We start from the raw sequence: 20,644 nt of genomic DNA, 5'->3' as shown, positions 1-20,644 counted from the left end.
AAAAACTTGCCAGCTGTCTACACTAGCCGCTTGAATTTCCGCAAAAGCACTGACGATCTCATGTAAGATTGTCAGTGTTCTTGCAGAAATACTATGCTGCTCCCATTCAGGCAAAAGTCCTTTTGCACAAAACTTTTGCGCAAAGGGGCCAGTGTAGACAGCTCAGATTTGTTTTCCGCTAAAAAGCCCCAATCGCAAAAATGGCGATCGGGGCTTTTTTGCGGAAAAGCACGTCTAGATTGGCACGGATGCTTTTCCGCAAAAAGTGCTTTTGCGGAAAAGTGTCCGTGCCAATCTAGATGCTCTGTTCCGAAAATGCTTTTAACGGAAAACTTTTCCATTAAAAGCATTTCCGGAAAATCATGCCAGTTTAGACGTAGCCTTTATGTAATGCAGAGTTTTCAAACATTTGGTTTAGCACCCTAAACATCAATAAAAGCAAGCAAGGATTCCTCAGTCTCTTTCACATTCTTAGAGTATGTCTATACTGCTCCTGGATCTGCCTCTGCCTGTGGTGGGCCCTGCGGGACTGGAGCAGCTCCCTGTCCGCAGAGGATGGGGAATTTCTCCAGCCCCCTACTGGTTAACTGGAACCATTAAGGATTAAGCATTCATAGAGCTGCCAGATGGTTTAACCAAAAATACCGAACAACCCCTCTCCCTCTTTCAAAAAAAAAAAAATACCCACCAGGAAAAAAAGGCTGTTGAGGGAAAAAAAAGGGGGGGAGACCCAAGTTGTTGAGCAATAAATACAGAAATATATAAATAAATAAATAAAATAAAAAATCAGCATGGCACCTTTAAGAAAAGGCTTTTTTGCTGGTGGCCATTTTGTTTTTCTTCTCCAGCCACAAGACTAGCCCTTGTGGAACCAGGTAAGCAGGAGGCGGGAGGGTGGGAGGGTGTCCAGGGGCTGATATTTTCGCCTCCTAGCAGGGGAAAAAAAAATCAGAAAATACTGGACATTTTAGGTGTCCGTTTTTTTCTGAATTTTTTTTTACCGGACAGGAGGCGAAAATACCAGACTGTCCAGGTCAATACTAGACACATGGCAACCCTAATCATTCATACCCCTAAACTAAGCTGGGAATTCTGCCCCCCAGCTACTGTGTAAGACGTAGCCATATACAGAAAAGTTTGAAACAGCTTAGTTCTGCTGCTTTGATTCTTGCCTACATACAGTACCAATGTCCAAAGGTACTTTGATCTATATCCTCCTTAAACAAAATAAGTTATTAAAAAAGCAGTTACAGTTGTTCAAGTTTATGTACTAGGCACAAGCATAAACAAGTAAGGAAATCACCAATCAAGACTTCACCCATCCCTTGCAACTCATACCCATGATTTCACCTTCCCCACATTACCTCACTCATATCACCGTACACATTTCCATTATATCAACACTGACATATATAAAGAACGGCACTGTAATATGCCAGGTCTATTTGAAACAAACATTCACATTTAAAAACTGCCTTCACTCAAAGAATGTTGTTTCACACTCTAGCCTCAAATGAATACGCAAATTATTTTAACATGGCAGGCCACTGTGATTATGGTGAATTTCATGACTTTATACATTAAAAAGAAGCTAAATAAAGAGGATCTGATAGTTAAAATGTGCATTCATTTGCCTACATTCTCAAAAGTGACCAGTGATATTGGGAGTGCAACTTGAGTTCTCTGAGGGTACTCTATAGTGCAACACTATTTTGAAATAACTAGAGTTATTCCAAAATAACGTCCGCTTCTATACAGCAGGCAGTTATTTCAAAATAGTGTCATACTGTTAAGATGGAGGACTTCTTACTCCAACTCCTGTGACCCACATAGTACAGGGAATAAGGGAAGTCAGAGAAAGACTGCTCTATTTCCTGTGTAGCTGCTCCCTATTTTGAAATAAGCTATTTTGAAATAAGATACACAACGGACATAGCTCAATTTGCATAGATTATTTCGAGTTAAGCCCTGCAGTGTAGACCCATCCTGAAAGGCCTGATTTTCAGAAAGTGCTGCACAATAAAACTCTGAAAATTAGGTCCCAATAAAAGGCATTCAGGTAGGGCATCCAAAATCTGATGTATTCTTATACCAAGGAATAATTCAGGTTCTGTGCCTGCCTGCCTTCCTTCCTGCCTTCCTTTCTTTCTTGTCCGGGGAAAGTGCGAACGCAGTCCCCCAATACTACAAATTATGCAGTCAAGTTTCCCACATGTAAGGAAATTGCATGGGTCAGCACACCCACAGTCCAATGGATGAGCCTCACCCTAGGAAACCTTCTTTGTGATCATGGTATCTAGAAGGTATGTTGAGTTATAAATTAACCTCTTTTTAAAAGGGATTAAGATTAACACCATGACATAACCTTAGAAATATATTATTGCTATGGGGAATGTTACAGACACATTGTAAAATTACAACACAAGTATATGGATTTCTAAATTTCCAGGGCTCTTTTTTCTCAACCAAGAGTAGGCCAGTTTTGCCAGTTGTGTTTGAAACAGACTACCATTAATTTATGTAATCATTAATAGATGTCTTTTTAGGGATCATGTACAATACAATGCTGCCAAATAATTTGAAGGCTAGAGAGAGGTTACAATACAATGGGAAAAAAGACCAAGCTTCAGGATTTCAAGCCACTAAATAAGATACTTTATACATCATCTTCACAGCAAATGTATAATGTGCCTATTAATACTGCTAAAAAGGTTGCACCATTGCAATCCAAGTTTAGTTACCTGCCATAACCATGGTTTTGAGAATATTCAAAAACAGTTTTCCTTGAAAAAATACAATTTACTCAAAAACCCCAGGGGAATCATACATGAAAGACACCAGTCATTTATCAGTGATAACTGCTGTTTGTTGGGCCAGATTTTGTCCAAGACTGCACATCTGGATGAAACTGGGGGGAGATATTTATTCTCAAGACTTCGATTTTGAATGGAGCCTAATTTCCGCCTCTCATTTTGTGCCCACAAATTTTTGGGAGCAAAGTTTCTGGGTGAAGTTTTTCCACCCCAAATGATGTATGGGGACAAAATATCCCCCAATTCAGACATAGATTTGTCAGATGCAAATCATATGTGCTCTTATACTGAATTTTAGAAAGCTACATATCCATTGTCTGTGCATTTTCCAAGCAATACTCAATTGTGGTCAATCTACTAATGAAACGCTATTTAGAACTTCTTCAGCTCACTATGCTGTTAAAAAAAAAAAGTAGATATGATAAAAGCGCACAGGCAGTTGTATTTTCCCCTACACATTTTATAAGTATTTCATGTTATAAAGTTAGGTTTTGTGTCCTGCATCTTTTATGTTAGGTGGAAACTGACAAAATTTAGCAAGATGCAGTTCAATTTCTTAATGTGCAAAAGCAAAATATTGTTTTAGTCCCTTTGCGTACGTCTATACAGCAACATTATTTTGGAATAACTAGCGTTATTTTGAAATAATGTTGAAATACTGTCAAGCTGGAGGACTTCTTACTCTGACTCCTGTAACCCTCATTGTACGAGGAATAAGGGAAGTCAGAGGAAGAGTGCTCTATTTCGAAATAAGTGTTGTGTAGATGCTCCCAATTTCTAAATAAGCTACACAATTCATATAGCTCAATTTGCATAGCTTATTTTGAATTAAGCTCTCTTGTATAAAAGCACCCTTAGAGATGCAACAGGTATTTATCTATAGTTTGAAGGGGAAAAAAACCCTGTTTTACATAAAAATCAGCTGATACCCATGGTAAATTCCTATTTGATTTAATTTCCATTAATATTTCACAGCAGAAATTCCCAGAAGAGAACACTAGGGAAGTAGTTCTGCAAAGAGTTTGGTTGTGTTTCTCAGTGATTTTCTCCTCCTGAAGTTTTTCAGCAAAGCATACTAAATGTTAATGATCTCGTGCTTTACGGCTATTGTAAAAGCTTTCTGAATAGCCCAGTGGAGAGAATAAAAAAAGGAGCAGTGCAGCCAACCCATGAACTGTACAGAACAGACCTTACATTATAACATAAGAGAATTGGGATTAGTGAACAAATCTGTCCTTTAAAAGCTATTTACTTTTATTCAAATACTTGAGATAAAAAGGAAAGGCCCAACTGTGCAAATCTTTATGCATGTCAATACTCCCACAGAAGTCTTGTTAGGATAACTCAATTGTGTTAAGATTTGTTTTTCTGGTGCTGAAAAAAAGGTTGTAAAATCTGGATCTACTTTAATTTATTTATTACTTGCCTCGTCTTAAAATAGAAATTGCAAAAGCTAAAGGAATTAAAAGGTTCATTTTCACCTTCTTGAAAGGCTGATGGTAAATTCTTACTTGATAGGCTGTAGCCAGCTCTTCTACATTTTCTATAGCAAGAGCACACAGGAGGGACCAATTTCCTATGTCTCCAGCTATAGAATCTCTTTAAGTTACTTTTAATGTTAGAAAGAGATCATGGAATCTTTTGTAAATATTTGTAAATATTTAATTTATGTTAGTTTTTATAGAGCGTTGTGCCCTCTTTCAATTTTATTCTTTATTACAATTTCCAGGAAGGAGTTGCTAAAAATATTTCAAAGTTACCAAAAAAATCTCAGGGCCACTAGATATCATAGTTCCTTTTAATTCTTGTAGAGGTTTGTGCTTCAGTATCTCTGGCTATGGGTTTTGCCAGTTTTTGCAGCTGATGACGCGCAGGCCTGCCATAAAGCTTTGTTTGTTTTTCGTTTGTTTTTGCCACAGATATAGTTAGCTATGTAACCAGTCGGAAATGATCCTCCTCTTCCTTCTCTTCACTGGCGTCTAGTTGGCTGAACATACCCCTTTGCTTGTCCCCTTTTCCTTGACCCTGGCTCTCTTAGCTACAGTTTGCTAGCTGTCAAGCAATATGATTTATGTTAGACTTTTTACTACGGTTTCTTGTTACTCAAGGCCGTGAGGCCAAACTTTGCCTAGAAACCATATTGTTTAATGTATGCTTATTGATATGTATCTATGTAGCACTTTAAAGACTAACAAGATGGTTTATTAGGTGATGAGCTTTCGTGGGCCAGACCCACTTCCTCAGATCAAATAGTGGAAGAAAATTGTCACAACCATATATACCAAAGGATAAAATTAAAAAAAAGAACACATATGAAAAGGACATATCAAATTTCAGAACAGAAGGAGGATGGGGGGGCAGGTAAATGTCTGTGAGCTAATGATATTAGAGGTGATAATTGGGGAAGCTATCTTTGTAATGGGTAAGATAATTAGAGTCTTTATTCAAACTTAAGCGTAAAGTGTCGAATTTAAGCATGAATGACAGTTCAGAGGATTCATGCTTAAATTCGACACTTTACGCCTAAGTTTGAATAAAAACTCTAATTATCTTACCCATTACAAAGATAGCTTCCCCAATTATCACCTCTAATATCATTAGCTCACAGACATTTCCCCTCCTCCTCCCAAATCCCTTCTGTTCTGAAATTTGATTTGTCCTTTTCATATGTGTTCATTTTTTAATATTGTATCCTTTGGTATATATGGTTGTGACAATTTTCTTCCACTATTTGATCTGAGGAAGTGGGTCTGGCCCATGAAAGCTCATCACCTAATAAACCATCTTGTTAGTCTTTAAAGTGCTACATAGTCCTATTTTTTGTTTCAGCTACACCATACTAACACGGCTACATTTCTATCACTATTGATATGTATGTAATCTGTGGGATGCGTTTGAGGTGTGTATAAGGAATACCCTATTAAAGGGAGTTTAGGATCTGTAACCTTTTAAGGCAAACAAAGACCCTGCAAAATGTATGAATCAACTGACGAGTGACTAGGGAAAAAATATATATATATATATATCCTCTCTCCCAAATGCCCCCTCACAAGAAGTAAGAATACAGCAGAAACCTGGGATCAGCCCAGAGAAAGTAAAGCCTCCTGCATATCCAAAAGGATCCCCCAGGGAACCTCATGGCCAAATCGCCAGGAAACTGATGCCTGGCCAGCACTCCAGTCACCTGTGAAATCAAAAGTAATCTACACCGCACTATCAGACTGAGGCAGTTCAAAGTGGCAGTACTGCACAGCTGAGCCGGGGATTTACCCCAAAGTGGCATTTCAAAGGGGAAGCCACCGCACAGCTGATCCATGGCTCAGCTGTGCAGCACTGCCCCCTTTGAAACATCACAGAACCTGCACACAGCCCCCATGCTGCACAGCATGCCCAGCTGATTCCGGGTTCTGCTGAAATGCTGTGTGGAGCCCCTTTGAAATGCTGAGGAGGCATTTCAAAGGGGCAGTGCTGCACAGCTGAACTGCTGGTTCTGGGGAAATGTTATGGAGAACTCTGGGTCAGCTGGGGATTCCCCCAGCTGACCCCTGGCTTCAGGGCACTGCACTTTGGTGTTTCAAAGGGGAAGCTGCCACACAGCTGAGCTGGGGTCAGCTGTGAAGTGGCTGCCCCTTTGGAGTGCCACCTTGGAAATGCTGCATGGAACCTGTGATCAGCTGGGGAGTCCCCATTTAACCCCAAGGCGGCATTTCAATGGGGCAGCCATCGCACAGCTGATCCGCGGTTCAGCTGTGCAGCACTGACCCTTTGAAATGCCTCCTCAGCATTTCAAAGGGGCTCTGCATGGCATTTCAGCAGAACCCTGGGATCAGCTGGGGAGTCCCCAGCTGACCTGGGGTTCTGGGGAAGAGCCACAAGGAACCCAGGTGAGCTGGACATGCTGTGCGGCATGAGGGCTGTGTGCAGGCTCTGTGCAGCATGCAATGCAGCATGGAGCCCAGGATCAGCGAGGGACTCTGAGCCCCCCACTGACCCCAGGCTCCATGGCTGCCGGGGACTCCTATACGTTTCAAAGCTGGCACACCACATGCAGCCCAGAGTTAGCGGGACTTCCCGCTGGCCCCGGGCAGCATGCGAAGTTCCACATTCCTCCTTTGAAATGTACAAGAGCCCCCACTGGGGGGCTCTTGTACATTTCAAAGGAGAAACGCGGAAGTGCCTATCGACTAGTTGAGCAGTCGATGGATATTCCATCGACTGCTCGACTAGTCAGTTAACCGCAATTTAACATCCTTAATCCAAACCCTGACCTTGCTTTAAGTTAGGAAAAGAGGAAGTTATATACCAAATGTAGTGGTCCTAGCTCTTACTGTTTCGGAGGAGTTCTTGAAAAAAAGACTCACAGATAGACACACACAGAGACAGACATACAGATCTCTAAAATATAGCTAGACAGATAGATATTTAGGTCTTATATAGTGTTTATCAGTAGATCTGAATGCCTATAACAAAAGATTGGTACATATCTTTGACCTTATTTGACATATGGAGAGATTGAGGCAAAAAGGTGACATGACCTTCCGAACATCACACAGGAGGTTTGGTAGGAATGGGAATACTACCTTTATTATTTCCAGTTCAGTGCCTTATCTACCATATTTACTCCAAAATTAAAATTCTTGAGGAGACTTGCAAAAAGAACTGAGGTTTACCTTAGGAGATTATTGCAATGTTTTGTTGAGTTTCTGAAATTGCATCACAGGCTTTTTCCCTTTGAATGGAAACTGCTTATTAAGTTAATCTTTAAATGTAACTGTGTATATGCAGCTGTAAGATATTCCTAACTAAACAGTATTTACTCAGCATTATGGGCTTTGTTCAGTAGGAAATACTGGGTTGATAATCATATACTTTCATTGCTGAAGGCATGTAGAATTCACCTCTGAATAAGTATAGTTTGGCATCCCTCCCATTCACAGTATGAAATTAAGAGATTACTATTTTGAAAACAGACATGCTAACATGGTAACCAATTTGTCTTAACGATAACACTGATTATAAGGAGCTGGGTTCTCATACTGAAATTCTAGTTGCTGTACTCTAGACATTGCTAATGCACAAGACAGAGAAAAAGGACAGAGAAAGCTGACAAGCTTCCAACATTAAGTACTTCATGGTCACTTATCTATTTCTAAATTTTGTCCAGGCTTTCAGAATATTGTCATGAAAGATAAGCTGTCTCCTCATGTGTTAGTATAATTCCTATAGCCTCCTTAAATCTAAGTCCCTGGAGTTCTCCTGTGGCAAGTCTAACTCTGCCATTTTTCAAAGGATCAAAGTGTGAATTCAATTTTTAATTTATCTTCTGCAGGGCTTGCTGTCCTCTTGTATACAGAGAATTTTCTTTCCTTCCTACTTCTTGACAGGCAAAATAGTGGAGCACTGCCATATTCTAACATGCTGCTAAAAATTAGGATTTTCTAAATGAGAAACGTTTTAATGAATGTACAAGTAAAAACAGCTTGGCCTTTGTATTAAATCACTTCTTTTAAGAGTGCCCTCTTAATATTTCCAAATCCCAGATGAAATGCTTGTTTGTTCGCTGTCATGTATTCAGCCAAGTTCCACTAACAGAATCATTAAAGAAACTGGAAAGGAGATAATGTTAAATACAAACCAGATGTATCCCCCCCCCAACGGTACTCCTTGTACTTTCTGACTTCACATTCATGTTATCACCACTTATTACTGTACCACACTAAGCAACACCACAAAGGATCCATCCTCAATGATGAACAGAGGATCATCTGATGTGGATTATATCACATGAGAAAAAATAAAGCTGCCACAGAGAACGTAGCAGACAACCAGGAGACTCCAAGAAAGATGGCAGCTTGCCCTGTTTTCAGCCCAGGCAGTGGATGTTTTAAGAAGGTATTTTTCTAAAGGAGGATACAAATGCTGAATGAATTTCTGTTCACACATTTGCACAGTAGTTCGCAACCAGGATGTTTTGCTGCTCCAACAGATCTGAGAACAAAATTTTACCTTATTTATGTTAATCCCATCACCCACTACTGATGTGCAGCTAACTGTGAGATGGCACAAAGCAGCTCCCATTTAGCTTATGTGATTTTAAACTGCTGCCACATCCCACCCATAAGGTGACATGAACGCTGTGTAAAAATCAAATTGTATCTCAATCAGAATTGAATATTTTAAAAGGTAAAATCTACTGAAAACTCCTGTGGAATTTTTAACTTCAATTTATTATTTATAAGTGAGAAACTTATCCTACTTGTCTCATTTGAGGTCATATTTCTGCGAAAACCATACAATAAAACTACAATGTGCAAAACTAACTAGTTCAAGGAAACAGAACAATGCTTCCTTGTGGCTTGTTCGGAAAACAGATACTCCAATGAGTCTAGGTCTTGTCTTCTAATATAAGGATCTAGTTTTCTGGAAGTCCAAGTTTTAAGAGTCCATGCATCTCTTTAATAGGAACTTATAAGAGAGGAGAAGCCAGTTAAAGAATGGAACAAAATATCCACATAGGCAGATTGCACTAAATATTAATAAAACAACAAGCACCAAAAAAAGACTCATCTAGGCACTACCCACGCACAGCTCAATACATTGTTTATCCAATAAAATGCAAGTCTCATTGCTGTGGAAAAACTAGGAGCTAAAAATATTAGGAAAACAAAGTGTGAAAACAGAGTGCAATTATTTGCTTATCCCTTTGGGAACAGCAGTTATGCTATTGTTTACAATGCAGAGCAAGCAAGAGACAGAGTTTTCTCTTTTGTGTCTTCTGACTGGTGTTTGATTATATTTTGTAGGAGCTCTCTTTGGGTTTTAAATAATTCATAACAGAATGGCTGTTGTTTAGTTCAAAAGGGAAGCTTGGAGAATGTTAATCACAACAGTGATGAATTGGCACAGCTGTAAATCTGCAAAGCCACTCCCAATGAGCTCATCCCCTAGCAGTGCAAATTAGAATGACATCATGCTTGTAAAGCTCTATACACATCTAACTCATATCTGAAACGCAGCTGCTTTTCTCCACATAGCTTTTCTCCAGATAAGATCACCGTGTACAGATATTCCTGGGCAAAAGGTAACAAATATAGAGTTGTTGTTTTTAACTCCTCATAGGTCTGTCATAGCTTTGGTACAGACACAAAAAGAGATGCCTTTTCTACCTGCAAAAGAACGACACTGCATACTTGCACAATGTAGGCAAGTACTGAAAAACAATTTAAAATATGCATTCAAATAAAATCCATAAATACTTTTCAATGGAATTTTTAACCTTGTCACTTGGACTTTCTGCAGTGATTAGTCTGTGACTTTTTGCTTGGAAGAATGTTCATAGAATTAAGTACTATAGGTTGCGCCTCTAAAATCCGGGACTCTCTGGTCCAGCAACATCTGTGGTCGGGAAGGAACACAGATATTGCTGGACCGGAGAGCCCCGGCAGGCCAAGTTCAGGGGCTGGTGGTGGGAAGTGCAGTCCCGGTAGCAGCAGGGTCAACGTGGTGGGGAGAACAGCTCCCACTGGGGCTGGTGGTGGGGGCTGGCACAGTGGGGACTGTAGCCCCACCCGGCCGGAGGCAGCAAGGCTGTCGGGCACAGCGGGGAGCAGAGGCAGTGGGGTCAGCAGCCAGAACACAACCTCAGCCAAAGTCAGTGTGCTGGGAAGCACAGCCCCAGCAGGGCTAGGGGCAACAATCCTGCACCAAGGAGCAGGGTGGACCTCCCTTTGGCTGGAAAATTCTGTCATCTGGGACCGCTCAGGTCCTGAGGGTGCTGGAGCAGGGAGGTCCCACATGTAGTATAAATGTGTTTCTAAAGAAGGTTTTTGCCAGTAGTGCTCATCCAACCATACTGAAATCTATTTGATTTCTTCTATTCTCTATCATAAATTTTGCAGTCACCTGTCACTTAAGAAGTAGAAACAAGTCTGGGTAACTTAAGTGAGCAGTCAGACTCCGTTAGTGAGGAATAGCTAATGATGGTGATGATGATGGGTGATCCCTCATTGCCAAGTACAGTCTTCTTCTTCCATGGGAGTTATGGAACCCCAGTATCAGAGGGGTAGCTGTGTTAGTCTGGATCTGCAAAAATGACAAGGAGTCCTGTGGCACCTTATAGACTAACAGATGTATGGGAGCATAAGCTTTTGTGGGCAAAGACCCACTTCATCAGTTGCATATCAACCCCAGGTGGCTGATAAGGCTGATCCTTGAACCATAAGTTCCATTATGGTGAGGACAGATGTTTCCAGCTACAGCAGGAACCTGTTGACCATGACGAGAAGCCAGTCTCCCCTTCCTCCTGCACCTCTTCTCCTCTTCAGCTTCTCAGCGGGCAAATTCAAAAAGCAGGGAGCCATTGTGTAGGACTTGTCTCCATTTTGAGCGATCCTGGGTGAGTGTCTCCCAACTATCAACATCAATGTTGCACTTCTTTGAGTTATCCTTTAGCAAGTCCTTAGAACACTTCAATTGCCCTCTCACGTTACGGTATCCTTCTTTCCGCTGAGAAAACAGGACCCATTTTGGGAGGCGATGATCTGGCATCTGAATTACGTGACCAGTCCAGCGAAGTTGCTGACGGATGATCATTGTCTGGTGGTTTTTGCCACTTCCAGAACACTCATGTTAGTGCATCTGTCTTCCCATTTGATCTTCAAGATCTTGCGGAGGCAGTATTGGTAATACCTCTCAAGGACTTTTAAGTGATGCCTGTAGGTTTTAGGAGCTGCTCCTGCCCCCAGCACAATCTCATTGGCCAGGTTTTCACCAGAAATTGGTCATTAGGAGCTACCTGTTTCAATAACGGGCAACCAAGAAGCACCATGTCCCCTCCCCTGCGGGGCTCATAGCTATTCACAGAGCACATGATGCAGTCGGTGCAGGGATGGGGGCAGGCAAGAAGGCTGCTTCAGGAAAGTGCTGGGCTGCTGGCTGGTAAGTCTCCTGGAGAGCCTGCCTGTGGCACCCCAGCCCTTCAGTCTCCCCACTCCTGCCCCCACTCCACATACCTGAATCCTCTGCCTCCTTCCTACACCCTCCCACATCTGGCATCCCAATCCCCTGCCCCAGATCACAGTCCCCTTCTACCCTATTACACAATCCAAACCCCTGTACTTCAGTCTCCTACACCCCTTCCTGAACCCCAATTCTCTGCCCTAGGTCATGATCCAACCCCCTGAACCCCACTCCAGTGCCCCAGGTCACAACAGCCTCCTTCAACTGAACTCCCTCCCTTACCCCAAGCTCCCTTCTACTCCTAACATCCATCCTAGACCCTGCACCTCCTCCATTAATATAATGGAAGAGTGCAGCCCTCGACCACTTCCAAATTCTTAGAGTGGCCCTCTATCAAAAAATATTGCCCACGCCTGTTTCAGACCAATACAATAGTGTTGGGAGAATGACAGCTTAATAGATAAGAAGTTTGGTGTCTCTTAGAATGCCATGATCTTCAAAAACCCTGTGCCATAAATGAGCAAATCTACACTGGCACAGCTCAGATGATATTGGATTTCTACAGCAATATCTGCCTTGGATGAAAAATAACTTCCAAGGTAGAGAAAATGATTGACATTCTTCAGTACCTCTCCATTGATTTTAATAGATGGGGCACATAGTAACTCATTTGGAGAAGGCTGATGGAGCACTTTGGTCTTCTTGATGTTGAGGGTGAGACCAAGACATGCATCAGCATCAGGAATCAGATTCAAGATAGATCTTCAGGCTCTCTCAGAGTGGGCAAAAATTGCATTGTCATCAGCATACTGAAGTTCCACGATAAATGTGGTGGAAATCTTACTCTTAGCTTTCAACCTGCTACGCCTAAATAGCTTTGCATCCTTTCTTGTAGATTATTTCAATGCAAAAGAGCAGCTTCCAAGCAATTAGGTTGAAAATAACCATAATAAAGATGTGGTTGGGGTGATGATACCACCCTATTTGACTCCTGTTTGTACTTTGAAAGGTTCACTCTGGGAGCCAGTGCTGCTCAGAACTGTCGCTTTCATGTTGTCATGAAGCAACTTTAGGACACTGATGTATTTAGCAGGACATCCAATCTTCAGAAGTACGGTCCAAAGGGCACAATGATTCACTGAGTCTAAGGCTTTAATTAGATCAATAAAAGCTATGTCCAGTGATCAGTTTTGCTCCCAACACTTCACTTGCAGCTGCTGTGCAATGAAGGTCATATCCACAGTTCTGCAATATGGTCAGTCTGTGACTCTGGTAGAATTTCTTCTGACAGGGGAAGAAGACAGATTGCAAGGACCCATGCCAGAACTTTGCCTGCAACAACAAGGAGAGAGATACCATAATAGTTTGCACAGCCTGCTTTATCCCCTTTTTTAAAGAGGGTAACAATTAAGACACAGAAATTTCAGCAAGTTTTTGGAGAATGTTGGGGATAACTTCTTGGTACAACGGCTGAAGGAACCCACCAGGGGCCATGCACAGCTTGACCTGCTGCTCAAAAACAGGGAGGAACTAGTAGGGGAAGTAGAGGTGGGTGGCAACCTGGGAAGCAGTAATCATGAGATTGTAGATTTCAGGATCCTGACAAAAGGAAGAAAAGAGAGTAGCAAAATACACACCCTGGACTTCAAAAAAGCAGACTTTGACTCCCTCAGAGAACTGATGGGCAGGATCTCCTGGGATGCTAACATAAAGAGGAAAGGAGTCCAGGAGAGCTGGCAGTACAGGCAGTCCCTGGGTTACGTACAAGATAGGGATTGTAGGTTTGTTCTTAAGTTGAATTTGTACGTAAGTCGGAACTGGTACATATTGTACCCCAGGTGTCCCCGATTCAGCCGCTGCTGAAACTGACCAGCGGCTGACTACAGGAAGCCCGAGGCAGAGCTGCTTTGCCCCGGGCTTCCTGTAGTCAGCCGCTGGTCAGTTTCAGCAGCGGCTGACTTGGAGATGCCTGGGGAAGAGCAGCTGGGGTGCTGCTGGGTTGGTCCAGTAGCGCCGCACCTCGGCGCTGTGGGACCAACTGGGCAGCCTCCCCCAGCTGCTCTACCCCAGGTGTCAGCGAGAAAAGCCTGGTCTGCTGGGGGGAGCGCACTAACTGCGCCCCCCCCAGCAGACCAGGGAGACGCGGAGCGGCTTTTCTCGCCGTGGAGGACGCAGGCGGCGGGACCGCAGCGCATCTCAGCAGTCCCGCCGCCCGCGTCCTCTGCGGCGAGAAAACAGGCTCTGCATCTCCCTGGTCTGCTGGGGGGGGGGGGCGCTATCTCCGCGTCTCCCTAGTCTGCTGGGGGGAAGCGCCCCCCACGCCGCCAGAGGCGGCAACAGTGGGGGAGGCACCCCGCACTAGCTGCGCCCCTCCCCCCGTTTGTAACTAGGGGTCCGACTTAAGTCAGATTGACGTAACCCGGGGACTTGCCTGTATTTTAAAGAAGCCTTATTAAAGGCACAGGAAGAAACCTTAATGCACAGTAAGAAAAGCAAATATGGTAGGCGACCAGATTGGCTTACTGGGGAAATCCTTCATGAGCTTAAACACAAAAAGGAAGTTTACAAGAAGTGGAAACTTGGACTGATGACTAGGGAGGAGTATAAATATATTGCTTGAGAATGCAGGGGAGTAATCAGGAAGGCAAAAGCACAATTGGAATTGCAGCTAACAAGGAATGTGAAGGGTAAGAAGAAAGGTTTCTACAGGCATGTTAGCAATTAGAGGGCGATCAGAGAGGGTGCGGGGCCCTTATTGGATGAGGGAGGTAACCTAGTGACAGATTATGTGGGAAAAGCTGAAGTACTCAATGCTTTCTTTTTCTCTGTCTTCACAGACAAGGTCAGCTCCCAGACTACTGCACTAGGCAACCCAGTATTGGAAGGAGGTGGGCAGCCCTCGGTGGAAAAAGACCAGGTTAAGAACTATTTAGAAAAGCTAACCATACACAAATCCATGGGTCCGGATTTAATGCATCCAAGGATACTGAGGGAGTTGGCAAATGTCATTGCAGAGCCTTTGGCCATTATCTTTGAAAACTCATGGGGATCGGGAGAGATCCCAGATGATTGGAAAAAGGCAAATGTTTTACCCATCTTTAAAAAAGGGAAAGAAGGACAATCCAGGGAACTACAGACCAGTCAGCCTTACCTCAGTCCCCAGAATAATCATGGAGGGGATCCTCAAGGAATCCATTTTGAAGCACTTAGAAGAGGGGAAAGTGATCAGGAATAATCAACATGGATTCACCAAGGGCAAGTCATGCCTGACCAATCTGATGAGCTTCTATGATGAGGTAACTGGCTCTGTGGATATGGGAAAGTCGGTGGATGTGATATACCTTGACTTTAGCACAGCTTTTGATATGGTCTCCCACAGTATTCTTGCCATCAAGTTAAGGAAGTATGGATTGGATAAATGGTTTCCAGTTGAGAGTAGAAATCTTCCTTTATATCCTCATCGGCATCCATTGTTGGCAAATAGGCGCTCACAATAGTTACCTGTTGGTTTTTGGTGAGCCTCAACTGGAGTGTCATAAGCTGCTCATTGATGCCTACTGGCAGCTCAGAGAGGCACCTTATGAGCTTATTCTTACTAGCAAAGCCTATTTCATACAATCAAGGTTCATCTAAAGATTTTCCCTTCCTCCTTTCTTCTCCCTCACCTATCCTTCATCGCCTTTTCTAGTTTTGGACAAGGCAGCAATATTGATGTTAAACTGATTCAGTTCACTGGCAATAATAGCTGTACATCTCTCTGGTCAGTCACTGTCTGAGTTGTCCATTAGGTTACATACATTCCAGGTTCCAAAACTGTAAATTTTCTTACATTTTTTACCACTGGGATGGTGATCCTGCTGGATGCGGCTATCCAGCCAGGGTGAAAAGAGGCAAGGCTATTTTAGGCAGTGCTTTTTTTGTAAAAAAAAGGTGCCGGTACTAGGGTTGCCAGATGGTTTTGTCGAGCAAAAAACAAACAAACGCACGCCAGGGAAAATTTGTTAACCAAAAAAAAAAAAAAAAAAAGCAAGCGCCAGGAGGTTGGGGCCAAAATCAGTCACAGCCCCTTTAATTGCCATGTAACGGGCTTCTGTCCGGTGCGGCACGAGGGCTCCCAGGGCCGGTTGGGGGCTGTGCCAAAGGAAAGCAGCGAGTGCTCCCAAAAAAAGGTGATGGTACACCTTTCCTAGCCCTGGGTGCAGCAGCTGAAATGCTAGACCTGCCTCAATCCTAGAGCAATATGACTGAATTGCACATCCACCACCTGTGTGTTGGTCTGTGACTATGAACTTCCAGAGCTCACTGGAACAGCTAATAATCAAAGAGTAAATCATTAATGAAAAGCCCTAGGTTGAAACACACTTGAATGAAGCATTCAGTGGCGCATTCAAATACTGAGTACTAAATTGTGTATTAATCCAAGTGTATTTGCTGATAATTGACAAACAGAAAGAAGAGCCTCAGAGGGATAGCCATGTTAGCTGTAACTTAAAAACGATGAGTAGTCCTGCAGTACCTTGAAGACTAACCAAAATATAATTGTCAAATACACTACCATGAATGCACTTACCCAGCTCTGCTTATTTTGTATTGTGCTTAGTTAAATATACTACCATTAAAGAATGCCAATAAATATATTTCACTTTCTTTAAGAAACGAATGTTATTATTACATCACTGCATATGTCATTAAAAACCCCAACTCACTCAAGAGTCTGGATCAGTGGTTAGATTCAGTCAATATGACTCAGAATGAAAAAGCACAGAATACACTTCTGACTCTTGTATGTCTTTCTAACTATAAATCAGTTCAGAAAAGTAGGTTTCTTTCTTCTACTATAGTGAGACTCGTGCTATACTATCCCAGCATACAGGAATGAAATAAACAAGAGTTGATAGAGCAGACAGCTGCTGAGAAAGCCTTTATACTAAGTCATATGTTTTCCACATAACACAAGAACTGCAGAGAGTATTTTAAAACATTCAAGAGAGTTTTGGATTTGTTTTTAAATTGGGACATTTGATTTTCTCCCCTTGTAATGGCAGACAGCACAGTTATCACATGCCCAACTATACAAATCTCAAAGGGTGTGATGATGCACATCCTTTGAGACCTGTTCAGTCTCTGGTTAAACCCAACTGTTCCTTTTATCCACACAGAAGTTACTCTGACTCATGCAGGAAGGAACACCTCTAAACATGGCCCAAAGACCCTTCTAGGGGGTGAGTCAGAGTTGGAGTCCTGTTATGGTGAAGGTCTGAGCCCAGACATTTTGCAATGTGGACACAAGTCAAGTGCAAAATGTGCCTGAAAGGCCAAGAAGAAAATGCACCTTTGACTTTTTTTGGATCCAGTCAGGTTTTACTATTGTGCCAGATGGCATCTGGTCTGCATTGCTGGTTGTTGCAGCATGTAAATAGCCATGAAAAATAAAATACTGGCTTTGTACACAAGGCTACAAGTTTTATTATATGTCATGATAAGAGCGGCACTAACTTTAATTTATGTAATCACATACCTCCTGTCAAAGTTTTATAACAAAAATTTACAATTATAATCATAGTATTCCATAAGCTACAAACGGTAGTGTACTGCCAATGTGGATAAAACATAATACATGCAATAAGAGTTTTTACAGAATTCATGACACACAATATCCACACATTAAAATATCACTCACAGTACAACCTCAAATACCATTCCATTTCCTCATGTATGGGATCATGCATGCTTGTTATTGGGAACACAAAACATCTCTCATTTCTATTGCTCATCTGGAACCAGCACCAGTCATGACAGGTGTACTGTCTGGCTCGTGCACCAGATCAGATATCCAGCAGTGTCTGGTATCCACTGCTAACAAAAAGTTTCTTGCTTCTCTTCACAAAAATTATACAGAACATAGTAGGCTACAACAATGCAGACTGCATTAATGGTATTGGCACTGAAACGATTTAGAAGGCAGCAACGATTTAGAAACGATTTAGAAGGCATTCAATTGCCAAATGCACATACCATCGCCATCTTACAACTACTCATTGTGTAGCTGAACCTCCTTTCACTAGGACCTCTAAAACTAGGATACAGTTTTATAAGCCAAGGCAACAGGGCTAGAACAACAGAGGGGACAGTAACTCCATTTATAATCATGTCATTCAATGAGAAAAAAGTCCCAACTTCTACATGAAGGTAGAGTCCTTTTCTTGAGAACACCTTAGCATCATGCACCCTCCCAGCGCATTTCTCATTAGTGTCCCTCAATTTACCCCTGTGGTCAACCAGTGCCTGCATAGCGGTGGCGTAGTACTCTTTGTGGATTATTGACTCATGCTGCTTGCAGCAGGCAAATTAGAAGCACATGAGTCCCATCAAAGGCCCCAGTGCAGTTTGGAAAGCCCAGCCTCAGAAAACCAGCAAGTATTTCAGGAACGTTGGTAATGCCCATCATCTTTGGGTACAGTAATTCCTCACTTAATAAGTGCCCACTTAACACGTTTTCGCAATAGCACAATTTTTTTTTTTTTTAGGGAACATTTTTCAAACACGATTTCCCCTAGGGCCAGCCTCTGGCCGGCAGCTGCACGAGGCTTCTCCTACTTTCCTGCAAAGTGGCAGAGGTTTGCCGTTCGCAGCACCATTCCCCGGTGACCCCCTCTGGCCAGATGCCTTATGTCCGGCCAGAGGGGGTCACCGGGGAACTGCGCAACGAGTGGCAAACTTCTGCCGCTTTGTAAGCAGGCAGAGGAAGCCCCGCGCAGCTGCCGGCGACTGACCAGCTGGGGAAACCCAGTCGCCAGCTGCAAGTTCCCTCTCCTGTCCTTCCCTTCCCTTCTCCAGAGCCAAACACCTCCCCTCCCTGCTATAACTCAGTCCCCTTTCTCCCCCAACCTTATGTCCCGGTCCCAGCTGCTAACAAGTGCAGGCTGGAGCTGCAAGCGCATGTGCGCTTGAAACGCAACCCCCACCTTTTCCATTATTTTCAATGGGAAAACTGACCCTGCATAAAACGTTTTCACTTAGCATGATCATTTTCTGAAACGTATCTACCGTGTTAAATGAGGAATTACTGTAAATCACAGTTCCGATCTCACAAACCTCTGCCACAACAACCCCTCATTTGATTTGCCAACTCCAAAATTAGTTAGCCACAGACTTATGCCAGCTTGTGGTAGCCAGATTTCAGATGATTATAGTGTGCCACTTCTGGACTGGAATGACTACTCTAAATGTAGGTGTCTTGATACTGGAGAATTGGGGCAAGCTGTTCACAAACATCAGGGAACATTAGCCTCTTCGTGTGTAAGTTCTGGAACCCTTTTCTGGTCATTCCAGGTCTGCATAAGAATGGGATATCCCTGGTCTGTGTTTGTGGCCCTGTTCCAGAAGCACTGGTCTACCTAATGGGAAATCTGCTGCCAAGGCAACAATAGGCATAGGCTGATGATATGGTTCAAAGCTGGCATGTCAGGACCCTTTTCCAAGAGTTGTATTCAGCTGTTCAAAAACTGCTGCTGAAATGTCCACAAATGTCTTACAGATGCATATCCTGTGTCCCAAAACAGGTCTGAGAGCAGGAGGTAGGAGAGTTCTCTCTCTAGAACAGGACCCATGTTGGTTCTGCATGCAAGGAGTGTGTGGATGCAAAGGCTATGTTTAGATTGCTTGCATATCTTTCGACAGAAGAAAATGTGGAGCTAATTTGCATCTCTTCTTCCAATCACGTTATCGGAAGAGGTTTTGTCGAACAAGAAAGTAGTTTAGATGCAGTTCTTTCGGAATTTTTTTTTTTTCGAAAGAACCCTTCTTCCTAAAAAATGAGGTGTGCAGGGTTCTTTCGAAAAAGGGTGGGGGTATTTCGAAAGAACCATATCTAAACTGCTTTCTTTTCTGACAAAACCTCTTCCGATAATGCAATCAGAAGAAGATATGCAAATTCGCTCAGAATTTGCATATCTTCTTTCGGCAGAAGAAAGCAGTCTAGAGGTAGCCTATATGGTTTGGCTGGCTATGTTTGTAGACTAAAACCACCCAAACATTTCCAGCCAATTCCTGCCCCTAAGTCACTGGTCCTCCAGGCTGCCAGCTGGCTGAGCTCCCAGCTGCTGGCAGCCTGCGTGGCTGGGGCTCTCTGGTCCGACAACATCCATGGACCTGCCAGACCACAGATGTTGCCAGACCAGAGAGTCCCAACCACAGAGGTTTCAACCTGTACCTGAAAGATTGTGTTTCCTAACAAATAAAATCTCATGTGTGCTATATAACTTGGTAAACTGCAGTCAGGAAATACAGCATTAGCCCAACAACATGCTAAAGTGGATGACCCTGAAAATTAAAATAGGTATGTCCTCATATATTATATCTCATAGAACTGGAAGGGACCTTGAGAGGTCATCAAGTCCAGTCCACTGCCCTCACAGCAGGACCACATACCATCCCTGACAGATTTGCCCCAGATCCCTAGGTGACCCCCTCACCTTATTTCTTTATTTATAGAAATAAAGGCACATTCAAGAAATTATGCTTTAACAAGACACAGCTTGTTACACAAGAGAGAAAGGTAACTATATATGCTATACATGAATTTAAAACCTTGTAATTAGGCTTTATGAAGCAAACTGAAATATTATGCAAAGATCATTTTGGGCTCTGCATTGAAATGCTATCCTAGTGGTACAGTGTTGTGAGCACCAAGCTAGTGGAAGTACAACAGAAGGCATTTTGGAAAGACTTCAAGAGAAACATCTGAAGAGGATTAGGAAGATCTGGCAGACAGATGTTATAATACTCTGAAATAATGAAATACTGTGGCAGATGAAGAGAAAACACAATTTTCGAAGGTGCTAAAGAGTAGCCCCAGCAGATGTACCATATGT

The 20,644-nt window shown here is 42.7% G+C and overlaps 1 protein-coding gene and 1 non-coding gene across 4 annotated transcripts in view; both read right to left on the bottom strand.

Moving 5' to 3' along the window:
• Positions 1-20,644, bottom strand: part of ZNF704 (zinc finger protein 704) — a 203,341-nt gene that overhangs the window by 62,861 nt on the left and 119,836 nt on the right. The gene's annotated exons all lie outside the window — the stretch shown is intronic.
• LOC112547788 (U1 spliceosomal RNA) lies at positions 2,154-2,311 on the bottom strand. Its single transcript, XR_003091598.1, has one exon. It is a non-coding gene; the product is annotated as a U1 spliceosomal RNA (small nuclear RNA).

Source organism: Pelodiscus sinensis, chromosome 2 (genome assembly GCF_052426305.1).
Source record: "Pelodiscus sinensis isolate ZL-2025 chromosome 2, ASM5242630v1, whole genome shotgun sequence".
Lineage (NCBI taxonomy): Eukaryota > Metazoa > Chordata > Testudines > Trionychidae > Pelodiscus > Pelodiscus sinensis.
The sequence above is the reverse complement of the archived record's forward strand: the minus strand, read 5'-3'. Positions and strand labels throughout refer to the sequence as shown.